The sequence below is a fragment of the Haemaphysalis longicornis genome, unplaced genomic scaffold (genome assembly GCF_048455015.1).
Source record: "Haemaphysalis longicornis isolate Haplotype H1 unplaced genomic scaffold, Haemaphysalis longicornis Haplotype H1 scaffold_9, whole genome shotgun sequence".
In the NCBI taxonomy this organism is placed as follows: Eukaryota; Metazoa; Arthropoda; class Arachnida; order Ixodida; family Ixodidae; genus Haemaphysalis; species Haemaphysalis longicornis.
The window spans coordinates 12,738,509-12,764,750 of NW_027526460.1; the positions used below are offsets into that span (position 1 = coordinate 12,738,509).

Consider the following 26,242-nt stretch of genomic DNA (forward strand, 5'->3'; position numbering starts at 1 on the left):
CCGCAGTTTAGAAAATCACAATTCTGCTCCTCGTATTCTCTGAACTGAATTATTTTCCTAAGTTTTATTGTAACGTTAGTGACGTTCGGCAACATCACAACTAATTTGCCTTTAAATTGGTAAAGGAGAGAATGACGGAGAAACAAAAGCGGATCGATTTATGTCCACTTGATGTTTTTTTTTTTACGTTACCTTTACGACCTCGTAAAGCTGCGCTTTTTACGTTGGATAAAGCAATGAATCGAGACAAGACGATCGGGACGAAGCTTATACTTTCGTATAAAAATAAAACGAAGCACGGAGGCCCTTATAAGCGGAAAAAGGGAAGTGAGGCGCAGTAAAGCAGCGAAGCCATGACCAAGAGGCCCCAACGCGATGTTTCGAAAGCTCCCTACGAAGGGACGCGCAGGAAAAGCGAAAAAAAGAAAAGTAGAAGGGTAGAGAAAAAAATGTATCAAGGTACTGAACGTAGCGGCAGGACAGGTCCACTTATCTTGGATCAGTGCAGCCGGGTCTCAAGCCGATCGATGGAAGTAACTATTTTTTTATGCGTACATACTCCAACTTTCGGCCGAAGTAGGACCCTCCGGTGCAAGTACTGATCGCAAGTCTTGGTCGGCCAATCCGGTGGTCTATAGTAGCGAATTCCTTACGGTTGCGTCCCGGTTTTCTATCTTAGTCGGTGTGCAGCGCTCACGCGACTACTGCCATTACTTTTTTATTCGTCGATCAGACAAAAGGCGAGCCAATTTTACTTCTCATAATTAAGAGGCAGTAAAAAGGTAGTCCTTGTACCGTCCGGAGTGTTACGTGGGCAATAAAGTCCATGTCACAGAGTAACGACCGTTCATCTGCTGTTTTTGTGCGTTGTTTTTCGTTATATTTATCCAAGTTTAGACCCCCCCTCCCAACACACACACACACAGACATACGCACACGAGAGCGCGCACACACACGCACGCACGCTGTACGTACGCGCGTGAGTGTGTTCATCTTCTGAAAAGTTCAACCTTGACGTGGTCGTGGCAGTGTCGAATCAAAATAATGTAAGCGCGATGGAATGAGGCCTATGAAAACAATAAATGTGCAGAGGAAGATAAAGAGAGTGGGAGAGTGAGTGTGCGTACGCACCTGCGTGTGTGCGTGCGCATGGAGAGAGAGAGAGAGAGAGAGAGAGAGAGAGAGAGAGAGAGAGAGAGAGAGAGAGAGAGAGAGAGAGAGAGAGAGAATTATTGTTTGGCCTAATCCCTAAACGTTTTTTCACGCGGATGTGTTCTTTTCGTAGGGGCGTCGCTGTTCGCGCTGATGCTATTCAGCGAAAAGGCCATCCGCGCGGTGGGAATGGTACAAAAATAACCGGCACCCATATACAAGACATGGCTGATGCATTCTGACGTGCCGCGTCCTGGGTACTAAGAAGGGCCTGCTAATTCAATTTTGCACGAAAACCTGTCGGCAAACGCAACCAAACACACAGGCACAGGTGGAGAAGCCCGCCACTCAGCCGCAATTTACTTCCACGTCAAAGGAGCGGACGAGCGAATGGGCAAAAGCGAAGCGAGGTCTCCCAAAGCTCGCCACTTCCACTCTCCGCTTCAGCGTTTTCCGCTCCAGCTCCTATAGAATCGGGTTTTAAAACGCGTCAGACCACAAATCTCGACGCGCAAAGAAGAGGTGGAATGCTGTATAGCGATACAGTTAAACCTGGATATAACGAAGGTCACAAAAATTCGCATTTTTTTTTGTTACATACAGGTTTCCGTTACATGCCGGTTTCGGGTCAAAGCTCGCGGGAATGAAGCAGAAACGGAGCCAATATGCTAGGCATCAGGGATGCTGAACTCACCCTTGTTCAAGGATATATTTCACACTTACAAACTGCGTGATTTGCGCTTGCTGCTACTACACGGCCCCTGAATTCGCAAACGTAACTAAGTATTTTCTGTGCCTTAACGCGTTTCGAGAACCAAACTTATGCTGAAAGGGGGTCTTTTCGTGAAATTCATGCTATTTTCCGCAGTAAAAATTGTTGAAGGTATGCTAGCTGGGGTGGGGCACTGTACCGGGCGGTGAGGTTCTTCTTTCTCGCTGGCGGAGACGACATTTAGAATTGCGAGCTTGTCTTGAAGAGACAAATCTTTTCGTATTCAGGAAGCAGAAATCATCCATGAACCCATCCATACCACAGATATCAGGGGACACAGGCGAATACATGCCGACAGGCAGGCCTAGCACCTAACCGACACCGCACTCACACGTGGCAACGCACGAGAGGTTGCGGTGGGGGCGAAATTCGCTAAATTAGTGCATTTCGCCAGCCGATTCTTCAGATAAAGAGCAAGAAACTTTGACTCATCAGCGTAACGAATTTGTTACATCCAGGTTAACCGTCGCAACTCCTTCGTTACATAGAGGTGGCAGACACACGGGCTTCAATGAAGGTGGAAATGGGGAAGTGAAGAACTCCGTTAAATCCAGGAATTCGTTACATAGAGGTTCGCTGCATCCACGTTTAACTGTATTGCTCAACGTTTAGTGCTGGCTTCTTCTAGTGCTTCTCAACGTTCTTGTTATATTATGGTTTGTTAAAACCCATTGCTGGCGAACACCCCTTAAGTGGGCCCTATCGATGTGGACCAGCCCATTCGTTTTGTTAAGCTTCCTTTACAAGCCATTCGGCATGCCACCATTTCCCCCGTATACTACTATTTCGCCCGTATCAGTATTTCAACAGGGCAGCCAATTTGTTTTTTTTTTTTTTCTTTATCTGCATACTCGCGGCATTAAAGATTTCCCAATCTTGCCTTTGGACGTATTCTAGTTTGCAATATACGCGCTGACTGTACTGCAAGAACAGTGCAAGAAAAGCTCCGTAAAAACAGCGCACGCAAATCCCGCAACAACCTCGTCTTGCATGGCACGCAGCATACTGTTATGATCCCGCATTTTTGCGGGCAGAGGACCAGCCAAAACGTGCGCACGTGGCCATAGAAGCGATGCGCCGCATCCAATAAAGCACAACAGGCCGCACGCATGCAGGAAGCCTTTGCGGCTTTGTTAGATGCACATAAGAGGGAAGCTCTTGAATAGGAGACGCTGTAAACAGACTGGGATAAGGACCATACAAACACGGAGAGGTATATATATAAAAAATGAAGTAGCCTCCACGGTTACTCCATGAAAAGATTTTTCGCTGATTATGAACTTATTTGGTGGCTCTATGGGAATCCAATCATGCCCTCTTTGGTACGGCTTCGGCGCGGCTTCGCCGGGGAGAAATTTTAGAAGCTTCCCCCACCTACACCCACGTACCGCGCCGGCAAATTGCGGCACCGTTCGAGTTTGTTCACCGGGACGAAACGCGAGGAAAGAGAGGCATCCACGCAGGCCACGAAATTCGAGCGCGAGTCGAGGCAGCCCCCGCGCAGCGGCGTAAATTAATGTTGGAAACACTGCAAGTGCTATACGCGGCGCTCGCATTGTTCGTGCCGTTAACCTGGATTTATTCGTTCCACCCGTTCTCCATCTGTGAAGTCCGAAACTGCCGCGCTGCGGGGTCAGGGGCCGTAGACAAAGCGCACGCAGCCATCATCTGCAGTTCTATATATTAGGAATACGAAAACGTTCTTATTGGCCCTATATTGCCACTGCACGCCCTTGCCCCGAGCATCTGCAGCGGATGGGATGCAAACGCTAAATGTCTAGCCAGATCACACGAAACCTCTCGCAGGCTTAAGTGACGAGGTGAACCAGATGTACACGGAAAACACTCATTAAACGAATTCGTCCTCGGAACGGCTGATTACGTTATACGCATTAATTCGTTAAAAGCGGAGATTATTCGCTCCCAATGCACGTCAGCGGGAACCATAAAACATTACGTATAAAGATGGATTTCGAATAAAGCGATTTATTTACAATGTGGCTGCCGACACAACTGATTTCGCATTGTCGCTATTCTGTTACTACCGCTATCTAGAGGTCGCTATCTATCTAACTATCGTTACCTATCTAACTATCGCTATCTATCTATTGTTGTGGCTATATATAGGTTCATCCCAGATGACTTAATTCTCGACAGAGGAATGCAGAGAGAGACGCGCAGTGTGCTTTGTCCTCGTAATTCGCGCACTAAGTCCCAAAAATACATTTGAGGTTTTATTCATCGAGGCATCACCTCGACTATAATGCAGGCAGTAGAGAATGGGTGCAGATTAATTAGATACAGGAGCGCATATTCAACTTCCGCCGAAATCTCGCGCAACGGACGTTTTCGTTTTTCGCCTCCGTTAAAACACACAGGCGCGCGACCACGTGCACGCCTATGTGCACAAAGTCAACACTAACAAAGCTAAGCTTTCTATACTCTTGCAGCCTGAGGCGTCCGAAGTGAAGACCCGTATTCGAACCCGTGGCTTGAGCGTATGAAACCGCACTGTTGCCATGCGCTGTATTCCGTACGGCTCACAAATGAGCGCGGGGTCCGACTAAAACCAGCCCCGAATAAGCTCTGTTATGACGGTGGTTGCCCGAGCAACGACACTGCGCAACGCGACCTGTAATTTGCTATGTGGCGCTGTGCTTGTCAAACACGAGCACGTTAGGTCCTCGGGAGTGCCGGTTGACTTTATGACGGCGGCGGGAGTACAGAACACCCCACAACACGACACGTCAGAAAGCGGTCAGCCACGAACAGGGCTCATGTGCGGGCCCTTGAAAACTTTGAAAACTGCAGAATTTGAGAAGCTTGTTTTTAAGACCTAGAAAGTCCTGAAATTTTCACACATATTTGAAAATACTCACATTATTTTTTTTCCTTTTTAGTAACCATAAATGCAACAGAGGCACTGGAGCCGAGTGAGTGCCGAATACATAAAAAGACTGGGTGAATGTTTGTTGCTTGGCTGATATTCTCTAACTAATGAAAGCGCGTTTCGCGACGCAATGGAAGAGTTTACCCGTGTAAAGCTAACAGTTGCGAGGAATCTTCAAAGATTGCATTGTCGCAGGCGCCATCACTTGGACAAGGGGACTTATTTTAAGACACGTACTCCTGTTGAAACGTTTGCTTCACACCATTCCCACTTTTGACTCATCATTTGAAGCAACCACCTTACTCTGAACGTCGGCGTTATTCAGATGTCTAACAGCCAGCGCGGCTCTTAAAAGTCCCCACACTAGAGACTTGGAAGTCCTTAAAAACCATCAATTTTTTTCTGATATAAACATCATGATTCCTGCATAGAAATCCCGAACAGCCCCACATGGCGTGCCGGACAGCTTATCCGCAACCACACCAGAACCCAAACTAAGAACGCCGTATAAATAAAAAAGGACGAGACAACGAGAAACAGCAGGGGGAGGTCAATTTGATTCAACATAATTTCAATGCAAGCCAGACGAAACAGTAGCGGAGGGTGAAAAAAAAATGGGAAGAAACTCACGTGTATACACTTCACGTCTGCGAATACGGCTGCTCTTCTTGGCTAGCTGAAAGAGGCATGAAAACAGACTTGACGCAAACTTGGAAGAGATACAACCAACATAGTAAAACTAATTGCGCAGCTCTAACCTCCTGGTATTAAATTACCCGCACCGCGAAGAACGAGGTTACAAACTGATTACGAAGGAAGTAATGGTATCAAGCCCACCAAAAAGAAAACTAAAATGAAATGTGTGACGAGTCGACGACCTGATGGACATTTCTCCTCGGGGTCCAATGGGTAATTGTTTTGGAGGAGAGGCGGAATTTTGTTTTAATGTGACTAGTTCCCTTTCTCGGTCCATTTGGAGCTACTTTTAATAGGAATCGCGTTTTTCTTGATATCTTAGAACGCACCGCCTTGCGTTCGCTGACTACGCGATCACTTCCTGAGACGCAGCAGACATGCGCCGTGACGGCGAAAGTATATTAATCGTCAGTGATTTTTTTTCCCCTGTAAGGTCAACTGTCCAGACCTGACATGACAAGGATTCCCTGTAACATGAGGCACTTTCACCAAAAGCTGCTGCTATGAGACATTTCCGTTAAAAATCGCTCGTATTAGTTCCAATAGTGATTTAAAATGTGTCTGCATTCAAGGACAGCCACGATTAAAAGATTACGGACCAGGGAAATCAAAATTTTAGGTTATTTTTCTTCCTATAGCAGCCCGAGAAACCGTCGAATGCATGCGATATGTCTTATAAGAACTGAACTAATGAAAAATACCGCACATAGTACTCCAGGCTGCCATGCAGCAGAGAAATAACTCAAAATTGCTGCTTACGTGGTCCGTAAACTTCTGCTCTTGGTTGTACATACATACGCGCAAATTCCTGCATTCATGCCTGCACTCAATGCCATATATGTTGTGTCAATGACTGCATAACTGGTGTTCCCCCGCAAGCTTATTATTTTTATTGTGTTATCCCCACTGCAATGATGAATTAGTGTGTATAATGTATATAAATAAATAAACACAAAAATAAGCAAAAATGAATGGGGGACGCGATGAAGGCTGCAGAGTGCGGGGCAGGCTACGTACAGGCAGGCTAAAGGTCAGCGTCAAACAGGCGAGAAAAAAACGGCACAATGATGCTAGGTTCCCCTACTTCGAGCCCCCTTTGTTATTTCATTTTCTCACGTGCTCGAGTCTCTCGCTAGCTGGTGTTTCGCGTCACAGACAATGTGCCAACCAGCCGACAGGCAGCTCATAACAGAGAACCCGCGGCCGCAAGACTGCAGAAAGCAAACCGAAACAAAGAGAACTCAAGAAAGAGAAATCCTGCGGAGCATCATTTCCTTGTCCTATATATGTTCCGTTCACTTCTGTTTCCCTTGTACCTTTTCCAACTTTCCACTGCCTACCATTTTTTTAGTCTTTTTTTTTCTTTTTTCGTCCCGGTGTCCTGGCCTCTCTTCACAGCGCACTCGGGCCCACACCGCAGCAGAGCACGGGGGCGTGATAGATGACGTCGAGGTTTCTACCCCGCGTGTCCAACAGCATGATCGACGGCCAGCGAAGAGAGAAATAGGGGGCGCTGCCGACGCCGAGAAAAAGAAACGATAATAAGAGATCGTAGAGAAGAAGACAGACGACGACGGAGCCTGGTAATAAAAAGGGGAGCGGACACCAGCGCCGTAGGAAGGATCAGGTGACGCGGCGCTCCTTCTTATAGACGCCCCCCGCCTCGCTGAGACCAGGAGAGGTGACAATGCTCGGTCGCGCAGCGAGGCCTCTTTGCGAGAACAAGCAAGTAGCTGCATATCAGGCGGCTCGCAAACGGGTGAAGCGATATACGCGTGCAAAAAGGGAAGCAACCTGGGGGTTCGATAACAAGGGTACGCGGATGGGATAAGTTTAGAAAGAGGTCAAATGTGACAACAAACAATTAATTGAAGGTTCACTCGTGGATATATAAGAATGCGTGAGCGTGAGCACCGCGTCCCTCTACGGTGCGAACTTAACGCTCGGTACGACGCACAAGCCTCTCTTCGGCGACCTGCTTTTTCCGCTCTGCACTGGCTGTACGTACGCTACGTTCTACCAGAGTCCGTCAATGCTTTGACGGACTCTGGTTCTACGGTGCGTGCGAGCGCTGTCGGGAGTCACGGGAACCGTCGAGGCGGCGGCGCAAAGGCAGGTGGCGCACCGCGTTCTGACTAGACGCTGCCTTGGCAACGTCGACACCGTTGCGAAGGAAAGCTCCCCCTTTTCTCGAGTGCACCTCTCTCGACGCGGTCTCTCCGCTCTGCCGTTCTGTGTCCGCATCTCAGTGTTGCACTGTGGACCCGGGGACTTAGGCGTCAGAACAGACAAATCTCTGTGAAGAGCACTGGACGCGGTTTCGTAAATTATCCCAGCAATCGGACTGCGGCTTTCGGCTACCAAGTCTGAAGCGATCAAGTTCCACCCCTACCTTAGAGAACGGTATCGGACCTCCCCTGCGGAAGTACACGGCTCGCAGTTCCGGCTAAAGACCCACGTCAGATATCTAGGACTTCCTGCTGACCATCGCCTGACCTGGGGCCCAGCAATCAAAAGCTACTCACACAGTCCAGTCGTGTCCTGAAAGTCATCCGTCAACTTTTGGCCAAGGGGCATGGGTGCTCATACACTTGGGCACTTCGAATTTACGATGCTATGGTGTGCTCCGCAGTCCTCTACGCCATGTCCCTTGCCATCGGAAACTGGAAACCGAGGTCAGGAATGCACGTCGGGCCACTCTAGGCTCGCCACGCTCATCGCAATTCGCGGGCAGGGCACCCTTGCTGAAGCCGGTGCCTAGCCCCTCGCACTCCGCGCTCCACAGCGAGCCCGCAATCATGTCGAGCGGCTTCATATGGCTCCAGACGGAGACACCCTCCTCGCACGGCTACGAGAACAACCTCACACTCGAATGGGTATGATTGTTCGAACCTTCGAAACGGTGATCGGCCAGCCCCCAACGGATCACATCATGCCTCCTCCACCCCATTTGACGAATCAGATTACTATAAGTGGTATACCGCACGTGACCTCAACAAGGATAATTCCATGAGAGAAAATTAAGGCATGAAGCAGCGTCCTGCTTGGAGCCCCTTGCGGGACACGTGCTGATATTCGCTGACGGGTCCGTGCTTCCAGACAAGATCGTGCCTGCCTTCGTTTCAGCCAGGCAATGCCGCTTGCCAGTGGCCAGCAGCTTCACAACGGCAGAAATCGCGGGCCTTCACTTGGCTGCGGATATCATTAAGAAGTCCGAGCAGAACCTCGTCAACCGGGAAGTAGCCATCCTCTCAGATTCGAAGGCTGCCCTCCTGAGGCTCGACCGGGCCCATCGGAGCTGTCTCGCCAGCAAACTGCACAGCCTCAGTGCCAAAGGCTTTAGCATCCATCTGCCATGGCTACCTGCTCACGTCAAGGGAAATGAGGAAGCTGACTGCCTGGCAAAAGAAGCGCATTATCCATCCACTTCGAAGAGTGAAGCAGTCAGGTCCCTGGACGTCGCGCGGTACCTTATCCGAAGGGGCCGCCAAGCCATGCACCCTGACTCCCGCGTTGCATCCCGCAACACACCTCACCCGCTTCCTTCGACGGGACTGACCAGAGCTGACCGCGCTCTTCTCCTTCGATCGTCGGCGAACCGGCTGTCACCGCTGTGCGGAAAGAAGTCACAGGCTTGATATCGCTAGTTCACCCGCCTGCCCACACTGTCCTTCAATAGAGACACTCGCGCATGCACTGTGCGAGTGTCCGCACCATTCGCTGGCTCGATCAACGCTTAGAGTGTCGTACGCGAAACTGGGACTGCCTTCATGCACCTCTCCAATACTGTTGTACCTGGAATGTTGCCCTTCATATCGCGAAAGAGCGTTTCGTGCCCTGCTGTATTTTTTCAAGGTACGGGACTGTCGGACCGGCTATGATGCTGCCATTGCTGTGTCCATGCAGCGCGTCTTGTAAACCATCATCTTACATCTCTTCCCTTTCAATTTCTTTTTCTGTCTATCCTCGTCCTAGACTCAGTCTAGATTGAGGTGCCCTCAACCCGAGAGGCCGTTATCGGGTGAGTCGACTTGTTCTTTCTCTTCCAATAAAGCATCTCTCTCTCTCTCTCTCTCTCTCTCTCTCTCTCTCTCTCTCTCTCTCTCTCTCTCTCTCTCTCTCTGACTGATCGATGCGAAGGCTTTGCCAAGCTACCTCTATTGCTCACGAAATAGAAAAATAATAAAGGGAGAAATACACAGAAAGCAGTCACGCGCGTGTTGGTTGCTTCCGTCCCGAGCGAGTGACAGCCAAATTTCGGCGCAGCGCGATATGAAGCGGCAGAGCGGAACACTTAGCGGAAGACGAAAACTGGAGTGCGTTCCAATCCGCGGACACAAATGCCAGACAGCTTAGGAAGCAGTTACAGTTTCGGCAACGAAATTCGGAACGGCGAAGCGGCCCCCACCGCAGACGGAAACAACGTAGCGGACATGTCCACAAACGCAACACGGGGTTTTGCGAAAGACAAATACATTATTGTAATAAATAAAACGGGCTCAGGTGTCCTAGGATATTCTTTGCTCTGCATCACTATTGTTGCACGAACAAAGCAGGAGCGACAAAAGAAACAAAGAACAACAAATCTTTGGGAGAGGCTTTCGTCCTGCAGTGCTAATGATGATGCTAATGATGATGATGAAAATATAGTACACCTGTCATATTCTCGCATAGCATAGCATATATCGTAGTATATATAGTACAGCAAAAGTTAGTATAGTACAGTACAGTACAGTATAGTATATATGACAGCACAAGTTAGTATAGTACAGTATAGTATGGTAAAATATAGTATAGTACAGCATAGTACGGCAAAGCACAGCAGTGTAGTGTAGTACACTATAATAGAATAGTATAACCATAGATATTGGTCCCCCGCCCCTATTACAGCGGCGCTTCCGCCGTTGCAGTGTCCAATAACCCCGCTTGGCCGGGCTCCCCATCGTCATTTAAGATGATTCTCGCTAAGGGATGCGGTTACACCAGCGCAAGGAAGATGCAGCGGTTGCTCCCGTTCGCATGAAAGAGAAAAAGAAAGGAATACCACAGTGGCGCAAGCCATTGCCCCAGTACCCCAAGACATGGAAACGAAAAAAAAAAAAAGCGACTCTGTTTCGGTCTCCCCCAGCTCATTTGCTTGGTGCGCGGTCGCGATCATTTTCCCTCTCGTGTCGCTGTACATCACCTCCCACGCTCAGACGGCGACATCCCCCGGGTGTCATCATAGCAGCGGACTACATCAAAAATGGAACCTCCCATGGCGCGCGCGTGATCCGTTAATTATGCATGGAACCACCCCCTTCTCCCTCTTGCCGTCGTAGACAACCATAAAATACGCTGCCCAGCGTTCGCACTGCGTCGTCACGAAACGTTGCGGCCGGGTAAAGGAGTCGTCGTATTCTCGGTCGGAAGCTGAGCGGACGATACAAACAACGGCCACACTTCCACTTCAGCGGGTCCGAAAAATCGCCGTGGACGAAGAACTTACTCGTAACCCACCGCGGTGGCTCAGTGGCTATGGCGTTGTGCTGCTGAGCCCTAGGACCACGGCGGCCTCTTTTCTGGTGGAGGCGAAAAGCGAAAACGCCCGTATGTTCGAGATTTCGGCGCACGTTAAAGATCCCCAGGTGGTCAAAATTAACCCGGAGCCCTCCACTACGACGCACCTCATCGCCTGTGTAGCGTCGGCGCGTTAAACCCCATAATCAATCAGTCAGAGTCTTCTCGTGCGGTTGTCCTCAACAAGCACGCATGTAGCTCAGCTTGGCCAAACAAATTTATTCTGTTGAAATTGTAATATTTAGCAAACAAAAACGACCCGTCGCTTAAGAGAGAGCTGACGCGAAGTGATGTCAAAATGGGGAGCTAAATTAAGGTATCGACGAAAAACTTGTCAGCTTCCATTACGCACACTGCAATATCTGAGGTGTCCTGGACAGCTTGCACCAACCGAGCAAATGTTATTTTTTAAAATATAGCAACATTTTATGGTCAGCCCGTCGTAGTGCATACCTTTACTGGTGTACTTAAGAGGGCTTGGTGAAATATAAGAAGTAAGGAAAACGTCTAATGATTACGAAAAACCCACACTAAAAGCGTCGCTATAGACAGATGTAGACATAGGCTTCCCGCTTCCCCAAATGGCACTGCTCAAGACGAGAGCTAGAGATATCTCTTAAGATCGTAAACAGTGTGAGCGACCCAGGTATACACTCGTTCGCACCGTGATGTTTATATTTGTTTTTTTTTCTTGATTTGTTGTTCTTCTCTTTCATGGGACCCTTTTCAAATTTTATTTCTCTCCGAACATTTCCAGCAGCATTTCTCATTCTCAACTTTTTTTTCCCCTCTCGCTGCCGTCCCCGCAATGTCCGACATTCGCCCCACATGGCTGTGTTCATCCCCGTCTGGCGTAGCAAGCCGTGGTGCCGGCAGTGACGTCCTCACGAATTCACATTAAAGAGCTCCCCTTTCTCCCAAGACCAGGCTGCCAATTACTTTGCGAAAGAAGGGGGGCGTGGAAGGAAAGCGAAGGCTTTAACGCGCATCTATAAAACGCAGCCCTAAAGGTAGTAAACGAACCTCGCCAGTTCCAACCCCACCTCAAACTTAAGCAGTTTTTCCGACCTCCGCAACTTAACCCTCGCCCCAGGTCTTGCCTCCAGATAGACAAGTTCGCTTCTCCACAGGTTAACAACCAGACTCTGGTCCCTAACTTGCATGAAGCGAGGCTGAGCTAAGGACGGACCTCAGCTCAGCCGATCAGCCGAACTGCAATTCCCAAGCACTACTTGAAACCACGCAGTTCCTCAAAGCGCAATGGAACCACACACACACACACGCACGCACGCACGCACGCACGCACGCACGCACGCACGCACGCACGCACGCACGCACGCACGCACGCACGCACACACACACACACACACACACACACACACACACACACACACAAACGGCTCACACGGACCATAACAGCAGCAGGCAAAAACCAAAAAGTTTTCAACCAGACACTGCGGATTTACTTCTGACATTAAGGCACCACTTTTCTTTTTATAAACAATATGCATAATAATACGCGAGCAAATTGTAGTGTCAAGCGTGCGAATGCTTTACGAGACTAGATTTGTAGCGGCTTCCGAAAGCTGTCTGTCACTGCCCCTAGTTCAGAATATCCGGCCACGTTGACGTCAGAAAAAAAGAAAAACACGTTATAACAAGTTTATTGGGCGAGTTCACTTCTATTAGCAGTTCTCCCGACTAATTGGTATTGTAGGGGTCGCTCGCATTATCTGGGGTAGAGCTTATTCGAAGGAATATTGCGTAAAATCTCGACGAACTTCGCGGGCTATCGTGTAATATATGCACCGTCTCAAGCCCGTATAGTTAAGAACAAACCAAGCCAGCACAAAAAAAAAGAACATATATTAACTAGTAAACTAGCCACTAAAGGCGTAAAAAGCGCCTGGCGGCACCTCCGCTTCTATCCATCCACATGACGAATGCACTTTTTTACGCACAGTACCAAACCTTACCATTTTATCTTAGCGGAATCGTTTTAGCGACCGCCGTTTCGCACGCCGAGATTCGTTCTTATGGATTGCAACACACCATCAAAAACGAAGGTCCCGCATTTACATTTACATGTATGACATGCACATTTAACGACACGCATGCAGCTCGCCCAGCTACGAGCTCTCCTTCTTAATGGAGTTTCCTTGCAACCGCAGCTATACGCTATCTTCTTCCCAAGTGCACTCTTGCCCTGAGCAGCTGAGACAAATCAGATTACATAGCGAATGCCGCGCTGGTGATTAAAAAAAATGACGGAGGTGAGATGTCATCACTGCGAGCAAGCCGCAGGGAGGTGGTTCCGCAAAACACGCTTTTAGTCTTCCTTTCTTGCGGGTGAAAACGAGTTTCGTCTGTAAACACCTTACTTCGTTAGCCATCGTCGTCTTGATTGCACGCAATGAAAGGCATTCTACCAAATTACGGCAATTTTCAAAGATAAAAAAACAGTGCTCTTTCGTTAACACACTGGGACATGACGAATTAAGTGGTTCAGACAAACAACTCTTGCCCTCTTGTAGCATATGCACAATTCGAAAGAAAATGACGCTTACTTAAGACGAGCTTCTGGTGATAGGAACACATTTTCATAGTCCCTTCGAGTTTGTCTTAACGGGAGTATACTTTATTTACTAAACTTTTTACTAAAGCAACATTACAGGGTTAGTAAATTGTTTAACCATGGCGCACGTAAAAAAGATTTATTCATGATCATTCACATCGCAATCTATTTTACAGGTCCACGACCTGGCGGGCCCGGCAGGAGAATGGGTATGAAAGCGGAGGCGTTCTAAAACTGCGCCGACCAATTAGCAACCGCAATCAATCAAATAAAACTCGTCGCGTACAGAGTTCCGTTACCTGTCAACCACTATAATTTCTTTTACATACACGATTACGCGCCATTTCCGCGACCGCATCTCTGAAAGAAGCTCTGGTCTATACTGTATACAATGTCATCATCTCTAGGCGAGCATGAAGTCAGTAACACAAAAAATTTTATCCAATGTTCGCAATACCCTTTGGAGGGAGAATTTTCCGAATTCGTATCATATTGAAATTCATACAAGAGGTTCTCGCTCACAAAAAGGAGCGTTTATTTTTCTAACCTTAAGTAGCGTGGGTTTCAAAGAGGCAGTTCGAGGCAGCCCGGGAGGCGGCAGCCAAGGTAACACGGTACTTTACGTATACTCTACACATCAAAAATTAACTAAAGCGCTAGCATTCCCCAGATGCTTAAATAGTCCTCCACGAAGGAAAATACAATACAAATAAGAGATCAATTAATTTTTCAAGGGTACCGGTATAAACACGTTTGCGTGAAAGAATGAGGGGGATCATTTGGGGGGAGGGGAGCGTGGTACCTCAAAAACAATTTTATTTAAAAAGAAAGACTTACTTGTTACAATCTTTTAAGGAGTCATCTTCTCTTTCGCACGATGTAACATTGCAGGTATCACTAACAATTTAGTCAATAAAACATGCCACCGTTCTACCTGTACGAAACTAAACCACGCCTTCATAATATATGCTTACCCGCCGGGTTGGCGCAGTGGCTAAGGCGTTGTGCTGCTGCAGAGCCCAAGGACGCGAATTCGATCCCGGCCGCGATGGCTGCTTTCCTGAGGGAGGCGAAAAGCGAAATCGCCCTTGTGTCGAGGTTTTGGCGCACGTAAAAAAAAAAAAAAAAAAAAAAAAAAGAAGAGAACGCTGGTGGCTGGTGGCTAAAACCGCTCCCGTCCTGTGCTAATCGAGCCCAGCGTTTGCCCCCGAAGTTCCGTATTTCATCCCTCCATCGTGTTGTCGGCCTTCCCCTTCTTCTCGACCCATCTCTTGGCAGCCACTCTGTTACCCTAATTGTCCACCGCCTGTCTGTTCGTCTCACTACACGGCCAGCCCAAGACGAGTTCTTTATCTTTGCTTTAACTACGATATCTTCTACACCAGTTTGTTCTATGATACATCAACATCTGCAGGAGGCGAAAACAAACGCCAGTGTGTTCCGGCCATTCGCCTCACAGCCACTGGTGAAAGAGAGGGAGAGGGGGGTGTTACTGGGGGGAGGGAGACGGGGGGGATAACAATATGTCACATGGCGTCTCGGGGACATCGCATATCCCAGGGTAATTACAGGAACAAAGACGAGTTCCCACTTTATAGTCCGCACGTCTACCGGGCACTCGCATTTTCTTCCATCCCTCCACGCTGACACACTCGGTTCATTAAGATGCATTTATTACTACTTTCCTTGAGCTCCGAATAATATGCGCCCGAAAATAACGCTATAAAACGCGCACACTTACAACGATGCAAATGAGACAAATAAAATAAAAACGAAGAAAGCCTCTACTCTTGTTATTTTTTTTTTCTTCCGACGTGTTTGCTTTTAGTCGCGAAAGTGATGATGGTTTCCCGAGTGAACCACCCTCAACGAATAAAGGACGGAAAGTTGGGCTGGTTGGTTTGATGATACTGGGTACATTATCTAGCGCAAGGACGGAACGCAACAGAGAAAAAACCAAAGGACGAACGCTAACCAGCGTTTGTCCTGTGCTTTTTTTTCCTGTTGTACTATTTACCATCAACGCTGATTATAGCAAAATCAGTGTTTTACTCGCTCCTATACGAGAACTCCAGTTATAGAAGCGTAATTTTGAATGCGAATCAAAATTATTTTAAGCACACTAATACCCCTGCTACACTGGGGTCCAAATGTCATTTGAACCAAATGTCATTTGACTCAAATGGGTAGCTTCAAATGCCATTCAGAATCCGCCGTGCTACACTACAATTTCGATGGCATTTGAAAGCTTTCACAACCGTTCGCTGTGCTGTAGTGGCGCTGTTGTTGTCCCATTCCCATTCCGTTTTCGTACACTAATACAACAATCAAACTTAGGAGCAGTCCGAGGCAGTAAAATGATATCAAATTAGAAGAGACACCAGATCTGACTCTAAATATGGCTGTCTTGCGTTGTTTTTGTTTGTGTTTTTTGCAACTGACCCACTGGTTTTGAGAGTATGAAAATTAAATATGTTGATTTCGTATTTTAAGTAAATAAACAGTGAACAAAGTTTCACAAACAACAATATTTTGTTTGTTTTACGTACGGAAGTATTATATTTTTTATTGCCTATCGGAGACGCTGCGTCCGAGAGTGCTGGAAATGGCATTTGAAATCTTAAATGTCTCTCTCGGTGCTCATTTGGCTCAAATGTCATTTGAGCCAAATGGCATTTAAAAACCTAGTGTAGCAGCACAACTTGGCATTTGAGCCAAATGACACTTGGTTCAAATGACATTTAGACCCCAATGTAGCAGGGGTATAAGAACTTTGAAAGAACAGCTCCTTATACACGGTTGCTTCTAACACGAAGACTTGCAATCATGAGAAGATCGTGCGGGTGTCAGAAAGAAAGCGTTGAGCAAGCGGGACATTTAATGAGAAGAAGAAGAAGAAAAAGAAAATATTCGTGCAGCTATTCTCGAAGCGCGCGGTATAATCGTGGGATCGCTGCACCGTTTCACGTCGCTCTGAGTTGGCACAGCGGAGACGGGGATGACAGCTATTTTTAGCCCGGAGATTATCCGCTTAAGCGCACAACAGGGTGCTCGACCGGACATAAATATGGATGCGGTTCACCGCTCTACCAGTCGGAAGCGTGGTTGGGTTCCTCGAATAGTAGCGGAGGCCGTGGTAAGCAGCCACCACCGCAAATCAGCTACTATTACGAAACCCCCGTCGCGACTCGCTGCCTTTTTTTCGGAGCCGATGAGAACTATTCGCAGTTTCTCAACTTCACGAGCAATTTATATCGCAGTGCCGTGTGTGATATCATACGACCAAGTGATAGAAACCTGATTAAAGATTTAGCTTTCTGCGAGAAAATTGTTTCTTTTCCCTTTCACGGCAGGGACGATATTGTTTTACGAGCGCATGGGAGCTTGTTTAATTATACTAATACGACGCCCAGTGTGCTGTGATGAAGGCAGCCAAATCGGAACAAAGGTCAGAACTGACTGACTGACTGGTTGATTGATTGATTGATTGATTGATTGATTGATTGATTGATTGATTGATTGATTGATTGATTGTGTTCATTATTTGACTGAACTAATGCTTAAGAAATTTTCTTTTTGACCAACACCGCCAATATCAAGAATAGCTAAACAGCCAACAGGAATACTTGTTAATGCATGAATGTGGGCTAGTTGGTTTGAGCTGCATGGGAAACATGTTAAAATAGCGCGGTAGAGACGCGACAACAAAGAAGAGACTACACAGGACTAGCGCTGGACATCAACTGAACTCTTCTACCACACACAAAAGAAGATATACAGAAATACCGCATGCTCGAACATGTGCGAAGCAATCTCGAAAAATTTATCGCGAGGAAGTCAGGTGGTTCATTTTTTCGCCGTGGCAAGTGCTAGTTCAGATAATCTTTTTTTTTTCTTTGACAAACTCATAGATGCCATGCCTACACAGTAATCATCTGCGTTCACGATGAACACAGCCAACATGTTTCACAGCCAACAGGAACGCTTATTTAATTTCTGTCAACATTCCTTCCTCACTAGGTCCCTTCGCCATTACATGTCAATAACCGCAAACTGCATTATGAGCGAGACAATAGGCAAGGGCATTCGCTGTACCGGAAGTGTATACTAATTTGTTAGAGTGACGAGTGACGAAACGACAGCATCTCAATCCAACTGAAGCCGCATCCAGCTATTGTTTGTACTGTAGACGTTTCGCAAATGTCAAGTAAAGCTCCTGTTTCATTCCGTTTGAGTATCCAGAACTTCCTCACTATCCGAGTGTGTATTTTCCCCGGAATCATCCCGTTTTTTTCACCTCGTGCCTTCTGAAGGTGCCTGCTTTTTCCCACAAATCTCCCTTCAATGCCCGTAAGCAGTATCCTCCGGTTTTTCCGTCCTAGTTTCCTCAGTTCCCTTATTACAGCGGCACTCCGGAGAAGCGCGGCCTCGACAGACGACAGACTCGCAAACGCCGACGCACGTAAGCACTTTCTTCAAGCCGTCCTCTAAACAAACCTCTCTCGCGCAGAGCCGCAGTCGCGAGAAAAGACGAGGGAACAATCCAAATCCTTGCCGACAAATCTAAACCCCAAACAGAGACGGGCCGCAGTAAATACAAATAGCACACGGGGAGAAAATGTCGGAAAAGGAAACGAGAAGAGTGGTGCCAACGGAGGGCCGATACCTCAAAATAAACGAAGAGTAAACGCGAGTAAAAGCAGAGATAGAAAGGGAAGCCTTCACGGGTCAGACGTATAGAGAGCGTATAGTAGTGTCACCGGAAAGCTCGGCGTGGCAATCAGTAGTCTGAGCGACTCCCAGGCGAACCGAGCGATCGGGAAAACAGCAAAAGAGTCAAGCCCCTGTCGTTCGGCCGCCCGCCAAGGCCGCCTCGGGCGAAGCAAGATGTCGGGACGAAACGCAAACAGCCGAACCCGGGAAGTGGCACGCCGGGGCGACGGAGAAAAAACGCCTGGGATGACTGCCCGTGTCCAGGATTACGAAACACTGCCCCGTACCTTCAAACCCCGGCGGGGAGGACAGGGGAAGGCCCGCCCGCAAGCACACACACATAAACACGCGCGGATTTATATAGAACATACACAAATTGCCCCGCAGGGAGCTCGCTCGAGAAATATATATCGGCGGATTTTCTCTGAGAAAAAAGCGCCATGTAACCTCCCTAGTGTCCTCTTTCACAATCCGAAATAACGCCGAATATCGGTGGACAAGCCGTGTAGCTGCTTTCGTCACTGCCCCGACACGTGACGACTACCGGTAGAAGACAGAATGCTCTTGCAAGCCACAGACACGCGCCTTCTGATATCTCATTTCGCCACCAGCCTCGACAGGCGGCGCTTCACGACGTCAGCGAACACTCTGCGCTGGCGTGGTGTCGCGACCTCACGAGGCTCTGTGTCGACACCGAGCCGAGCGCGAGTGCGAAATCTTCTCGTGCAACAAGTTCAGAAAGCGTTGATTTCCCGTCACGCTGCTTTCTAGCGCGTTTCAATCAGGCTATCAGCCACATTTATTGCGACAGCACTACCGTCTCACTGATTGAAGAGCCGCCGTCGTAGAAACGCGGAGCGTAAATAAATTCCTATTGGCTGCGCGTGCCTTAAAAATAGAACACAAGGAGCGCGAGCTGCCATACAACGCCTGGGCATGCGCAGAGCCACGTGGAAGAGCGGACACGGCGGGGGCGGCAGCAGTTCGGATAAACTTGGCATTTCGGCATTTCTCCTCCTCTCGTCCAGCGGCGCAGTAGTTACCAGCAAGCCAGGACTGTGACGATGATGATGGTGATGATGATGAAGATCAATCAATCAATCAATCAATCAATCAACCTTTATTTTTGGTGCCCAGGAACAACCCTAGGGTCTTGGTACTGGTACACCATATACAAGCATTCATAAAAACAAACTAAAATCAAGACAACACAACACAGAAAACCGTATATATGAAAGAAACAATAAGATAAAAATAGTTACAGAGATCCCAGAAAACAAAACAGCAAAACAGCAAAAAAAAAAAGGAAGCCTAGTGTTAGAAGCCATGACACCCGGCCAGCAAAACGTTGAAGGCACGTGAAAAATTGAAAATACACAAGCAAATACTCAATGCACATGACGGAGATAGATTATACACATAAAACAAAGGTTTTGTAACAAAATGTCAGGAAGTTTCAAAATGGAAAAACGAAGTTCAGCGTTACAAGCACTGACACTTAAACCGACAGAAATTCAAGCAATACAAAATCAGGAAAAGTGAAAAACAAACAAGCAAGATGATGATTTGCATAAAATAAATACGGAACAGAAATACGGCACATAAATGACATAAAGGCACTTAAGTTACAACAGTTTTCAATTCATTAGAGAACAAAGACAAAGAGCTCTGGAATATATCAAGACGATCAGAATATTCATTATATGCACATTGTATTCTGCAGATGGACGAGCATCGTTTACTTAAAGCATCCGTTCTGAAAGTTCGAAATCTTCGGAAAAGTTTGTTCGGCAAGTTGACATTGATAAGTGCAACCAAGTCATCACACAAAATATCACCATGAAGAAGTTTATAAAGAAAGATAATGTCAGCTCTCATTCGTCGACACCAAAGGGAAGGAATACTTTTGAGACAAGACGTGCTGCCGTTTGCGTCTTCTTGTACATGACGGAAACGGTGCCTAAAGATAGAAAGGAACTTATTTTGAACCCTTTCGATGCGGTCACTATTGGACTTGCAAGTTCCATTCCAAACAACAGAACCGTATTCGAGAAGAGGTAAGCACAGAGCCGAATACAACTTTAAGAAAGGAAGAGGACTTTTAAACTCTCTAGAATACCTGCAGACAGCACCCAGACATCGAAGAGAGCGTCCGGTAATTTGTGTAACGTGGGAAGAGAAAGTCAGTGAAGAATCAAATAGTACTCCCAAGTCCCGAATTTCGGTCACCCTCGGCAGTGCAGTGCTTGCTATTTTATAGGAGTATTGCAGCTGTTGAGTTTTCCTACTATAGGAAACAACTTTCGTTTTTGAGGGGTTCAAAATTAAGTCGTTTTTGGTGCACCAACGATGGAATGACACGATATCAGCCTGAAGAGAATTACAGTCCTGAACATTACGCACTTCTCTGAAGATTTTCACATCATCAGCATACAACAAAAAAGAAGAATTTTTAATGGCAGAAGCAACATCGTTAATGAAAATGGAAAAAAGAAGGGGGCCCAGAACAGAGCCCTGGGGTACACCACTGGTTGCTTTGTACCTAAATGATGTTTGATCATTAACACTTACATAGCAATATCGCTCCTGGAGATAGCAACGTATAAGACCCACTAAGGAAGCGTGAACATCTAACAGAATGAGCTTGGCAAGCAATAACGAGTGGTTGACTACATCAAAGGCCTTGCTCATGTCACAGTAGACCGCATCAAGCTGGCTTCTACCAATGACTGCTGGGACAGCCTGCTCCATGAAGCATGCGAGGTTTGTGGAAGTTGAGCGACCACGCATGAAGCCATGTTGATTAGGAATGAGAACGTGTTTAAGTGAGAAAGACAAGACCTTATGAAGAGATAACTCGAATATTTTAGAGGCAGAACAAAGAAGCGACACTGGCCTATAGTTCATGGGGTCGGTTTTTGGGCCTGACTTGAAAACAGGGAATACACGACAGATTTTCCATGATCGAGGGTACGTGCCAGACCGGAGACAGTTATTAAATATTGAGGTGAACACAGGAACAAATATATTTGCATACGTTTTTAGAATTGCAGCAGGAATACCATCTGGCCCAGAAGAAAACGAGGGCTTTAAATAATAATAATAATAATAATAATAATAATAATAATAATAATAATAATAATAATAATAATAATAATAATAATAATAATAATAATCAATCAATCAATCAATCAATCAATCAATCAATCAATCAATCATGTTTATTTACGTGCCCAGGAACAGCCAGAGGCCTGGGTGCTGGCGCACGGATAGTTACATGAAAACAAAATACAAGAAACATATTGAAAGAAACAAACAAGCGACAACACACACACAAATTGAAGTAGCGAAAATTACAGAAATAAAAAGCACAGGCGGAGCCTGGGTACAGGTAAAAAAGAAAAAGAAGATGCCTTTGTGGCTCAGCTTATTGTAATGAAAACACAACAAGCAGAGAACAAAGTTTAACAGTAAGACGACAAGAACAATGACAAAGTATACAGACAAATGATAAGACAACCATGATAAGTAAACAGTTTCAAAAACAGGCAACTATATTGGTTAAACAGAACCACAGAGAAACCAAATTTCAGCAATAAAAAAAAGAAAAACGAACGACAGAGATATCATAGATGTTTAACATACTGTGTTCAACAAAGCAGTACGGTAAATTGTAAAGGAGCTTTGAAAGATGTCAAGGCGTTCAGAGAAGCGGTTGTAGCAATTCTGTATTCTGCGCACAGGAGAATGATTGGAGTTGCGCGCAGCGGTCAAGAAAGGGCGATGCGACCTGGTGGGCCTCTGTGGAACACTAAACTCTAAACAGTTAAGCAGGTCTGCACAAGAAAGGTCACCATGAACAATTTTGTGAAGAAATGTAAGGTCTGCACGCATACGTCTGCAGGTCAACGAAGGAATGGAAGGAACTATGGGTAAGTCAGAATCAGGACCCGAACTGTGATTGTGATGACGGTGCTTAAATATGGATAAAAACTTCTTCTGCACACGTTCTATTAATTCACTACTAGATTTGGAGATGCCGTTCCAGGCAACAGAAGCATATTCTAACTGGGGGATACATATTGCATTGTATAGCATTAGAAATGGATCTGGAGAAGAGAATTCCTTTGTAATCCGACACACATTGTAATCCGACACAATAATAATAATAATAATAATAATAATAATAATAATAATAATAATAATAATAATAATAATAATATGAAATAATAATACAGTTGAAACTCGTTATAAAGAGCACTGATATGAACAGGTCACTCATGATTAGGTCCCTTAACGTTTTGTATTAAAATGTTCGTGGTCTAAGGACTAAAGCAAACGAGTTTTTTTGTAATGTATCTTCCTCAATTTTTTCTGTGATTGTTCTTACGGAGACCTGGCTCTTACCCAGTATCTCTTCAAAAGATTATTTTCCGCCTTATTACAATGTGTTCCGCAGTGACCGTGCCACATCTGGCCTTAAACGCACTGGAGGGGGAGCTTTGATAGCCGTCAATAGCTCATTCAGATGCGTGAGGCGCGCAGACCTGGAGACAGAGGATGAGTCTGTCTGGGTTGACTTGTGTTGCATCGGTGGCGAGCGCGTCCTGCTTGGTGCATTTTACTTAGCTCCTAACATAGCTCCGGTTTCTTTTCAAACTTGTTTAGCACCGATTGAAAATGTAATTTCCTCACATCCTAGACACCGTATCGTAATTCTTGGTGACTTTAACTCGCCGGGAATAGAATGGGGTGACCTTAGTATTTCTCATTACAATAGCTACGTTCTTCAAAAGGCCTCAGCCTTACTGGACTTCATTTCATTTACTGGTCTTGAACAGTGCAACCACGTTGTGAACTCTGCTGGGAGCTTACTTGACCTTTGTTTTTCAAACATCGAAAACTTCAGTGTCAACACAAGCCCTACTGGTTTGGTTACCCCGGACAATTACCATCCACCCTTATCCATAGTACTACCTATTCAAAGTTATGTGCAAAAGGACAAGCCACGTGTTTCCGAATTCCCCCGCTATAATTTTGCTGCAGGTGACTACATCAGTTTTTACCAGTACTTGTCGAATTTTGATTGGTCGGCAATCCTCGCGTCAAATGACCCAAATTTTCAGGCCAGTGAATTAACCAAAGTACTTCAAGAAGGTATGCGCAGATATATACCACTAAAGAAATCTAAATCTTCGAAGTATCCTTTCTGGTTCTCTTGTGAACTCCGGTCAGCACTAAAAGGCAAAGAGCGTGCCCACCGAAAAGCTCAAAAGAGTGGGGAGACAAAATGGAAGCTAGAGTTTAAAGAATACCGGTCACTCTGTAAAAAACTGTATGATCGTGATCATGCTGCATACATTACGTCCATAGAAAGCAATCTTAAAAGGAGCCCCAAAGATTTATGGAAATATATCCGCAGTAGGTCACCCCAGCATAACACTGAATGCATTAATCTTCTTAACTCCGATGGAGTAATCATTGATGATGTCCCTGCCGCGTTCGCCCAGCAGTTTAAAACGGTGTATAGAGATACCTGCGACGTTCCGTCAGCTCCGATGTCCGATTGTCGCGGTATGGCACCGAGCACGGCATTTGTAGGGGAGGAAATCGTGATAAAAAGCCTACGGGACGCGAAGCCCTCGCTAGCCTGTGGCCCAGATGGCATTCCCATGGCTCTACTCAAGGCTTTCAGTCCTATCCTTGCTCCAGTGCTTGTATGTGTGTTTAACAACTGTATCGTTTCCTAACTGTTGGAAAATTGCTAAAGTTGTACCTGTACACAAATCCGGGTCAAAAACAGATGCAAAAAATTATAGACCGATTTCCCTCCTGTGCAGTGCTTCTAAAATTTTTGAATCTATAATTCATTCCCTCATTACATCCACAGTAAGATATGAAATTATTCCAAATCAACATGGTTTTATACGTGGGCGCTCGACCACTATAAACTTAGTTTCCTTTATGGAACATGCGTCAGAGGCCGTGGAAGACCGAGGCCAACTTGACGTGGTATACTGTGACCTTAGCAAGGCATTCGATGTGGTTTCCCATTCATTGTTGTGTAAAAAACTTTCCCACCTTGACATTCCTGATCCGTTGCTAGATCTGCTGCGTGACTACCTTACCAGTCGTCACTGCTACGTTCACTGTAACGGGCTACACTCCGGAACGTACTCAGCCACCAGCGGGGTGCCTCAAGGCTCTGTCCTTGGACCTCTTTTGTTTTCACTCTTTGTCAACGATGTTTCGACAGCAATTCAGTACTCATCGTTCTTGCTATACGCAGACGATATTAAAATATTCAAAGTGATTGGCAACATATCAGACTGTGCACAACTGCAATGTGATATCGCCGCGTTTTCGGACTGGTGCAACAGAAATAAGTTGATACTCAACAGTGCAAAAACCAAAGTGGTGTCGTATACCCGTAAAACAGATGATATCAATTTCACCTATCGTATAAGTGAAGAAGATCTGAATCGGGTATGTCAAATCAGAGACTTGGGAGTTTTGTTTGACTCTAAGCTCACATTTACAGCTCATACTAATGAGATTACCCGTCGTGCTTTGCGAACACTAGGTGCAACATGTCGGGTCTCCAGAGAATTCAACTATCCAGACACATTTCTTCAGCTCTATACCTCAATGTGCCGCCCTCTATTGGAATACGCATCCGTCGTCTGGAATGCAACGTGTCGGTCCAACGGGGCGGCCAGTGAGAGAGTGCAAACTAAATTTCTCTCAATACTAAAACATAGGTACGCTACTGTGAAGGCTAAAGATTATCCTGGTGTTGATGCCGCCAGCTTGCTTGTAATGGACCCACTACACAGCCGGAGGGCCAAGGCTGACCTTTTATTTTTGTACAAACTGGTCCACAGCCTCATTGATTGTACAGAGTTGTTGGGTGCCATAAATTTGAGAACCCCGACAGGCAACACCAGGGCACCTAGACCGTTTCATGTCCCTGCCCGTGTCAAAAGTCCCGTGGGACGCATTCAGCACCTATACAATATGCACGCAGGAAGTTTGGACGTATTCCATCGTCCCTTTCCAGCTTTTTGTAAGGAACTGCGTAGCTTGGCAATCCAGGAGTAGTTTGCTTGCCCTAGTATGTAACTTCAACTCACACACTTTATGCTACCGGGATTAGGTTTATCTATGTATGTATGTTAATTGTTTCGATGATTCACTTGTGTATGTAAGTTTTATGCCTTCATTGTGGCATGATTTTTAGCTAATATCTTTTTTTCCGGTTTACATGTTTCAGTGTACAGAGTTTTAATCATGTCTTACACTTGCCTTGTTTGCATATGTGCACGGGTCATGTGCGTGTGTCGGCGTGTGTGTATCTCAAAGTGTCTCATTCTCGTTCAGACTAAGCAATGCCATTTTCTATATTTTTCTGAGACATGCACTTTTCTTTCCGCACCAGCACATCGTTCCTGGATACAGTATTAAACAATTAATTGGTTGATTCATTCGTCATTTTTATTATCTCTGCGATTTGTTGGTCTGATCATTTATGTCTGTTCTTCCTACCATTGTTTTTTCGCTATTTTTCTGTCAAACGTGTTGCTATGTTTTTTGTGTGTCTCGACAAGATGGGACATTGCAAAGGCATCGCTCGTTTTACGCTAATACTTTATTGCACTGTAACTTTTCAGAAATCTAAACTCTCGTTATATATGTACACTCTGTCTCTATCATATGCACTGTGTATCTTGTTGTATATTTCCTTTTCTCAAGTGCCTTGAACGTCTCGCTGGCCGAGGGCCATAGCTTGCAACACTGTTTTTTTTTTTGCTTTTTTTTCTGAAATTCTGTAAGTCTTTTTACTTTATTTTTTCTGTCATATCGATGATTTTGTGTCTTGTGCCGT

General features: G+C 46.1%; 1 protein-coding gene across 4 annotated transcripts in view; it reads right to left on the reverse strand.

Moving 5' to 3' along the window:
* LOC144153083 (cytochrome b5 reductase 4) overlaps positions 1 to 26,242 on the reverse strand; it is a 221,097-nt gene that overhangs the window by 87,221 nt on the left and 107,634 nt on the right. The window contains exon 1 of one of the 4 annotated variants that reach the window (XM_077684729.1): positions 5,445 to 5,490. The exons of 2 other annotated variants lie outside the window; for them this stretch is intronic. The gene's annotated coding sequence lies outside the window, so the exon portion shown is untranslated. Of the gene's footprint in view, positions 1 to 5,444; positions 5,491 to 26,242 lie in introns of those variants that run through there. One more of the 4 variants, XM_077684730.1, reaches the window with a different exon arrangement.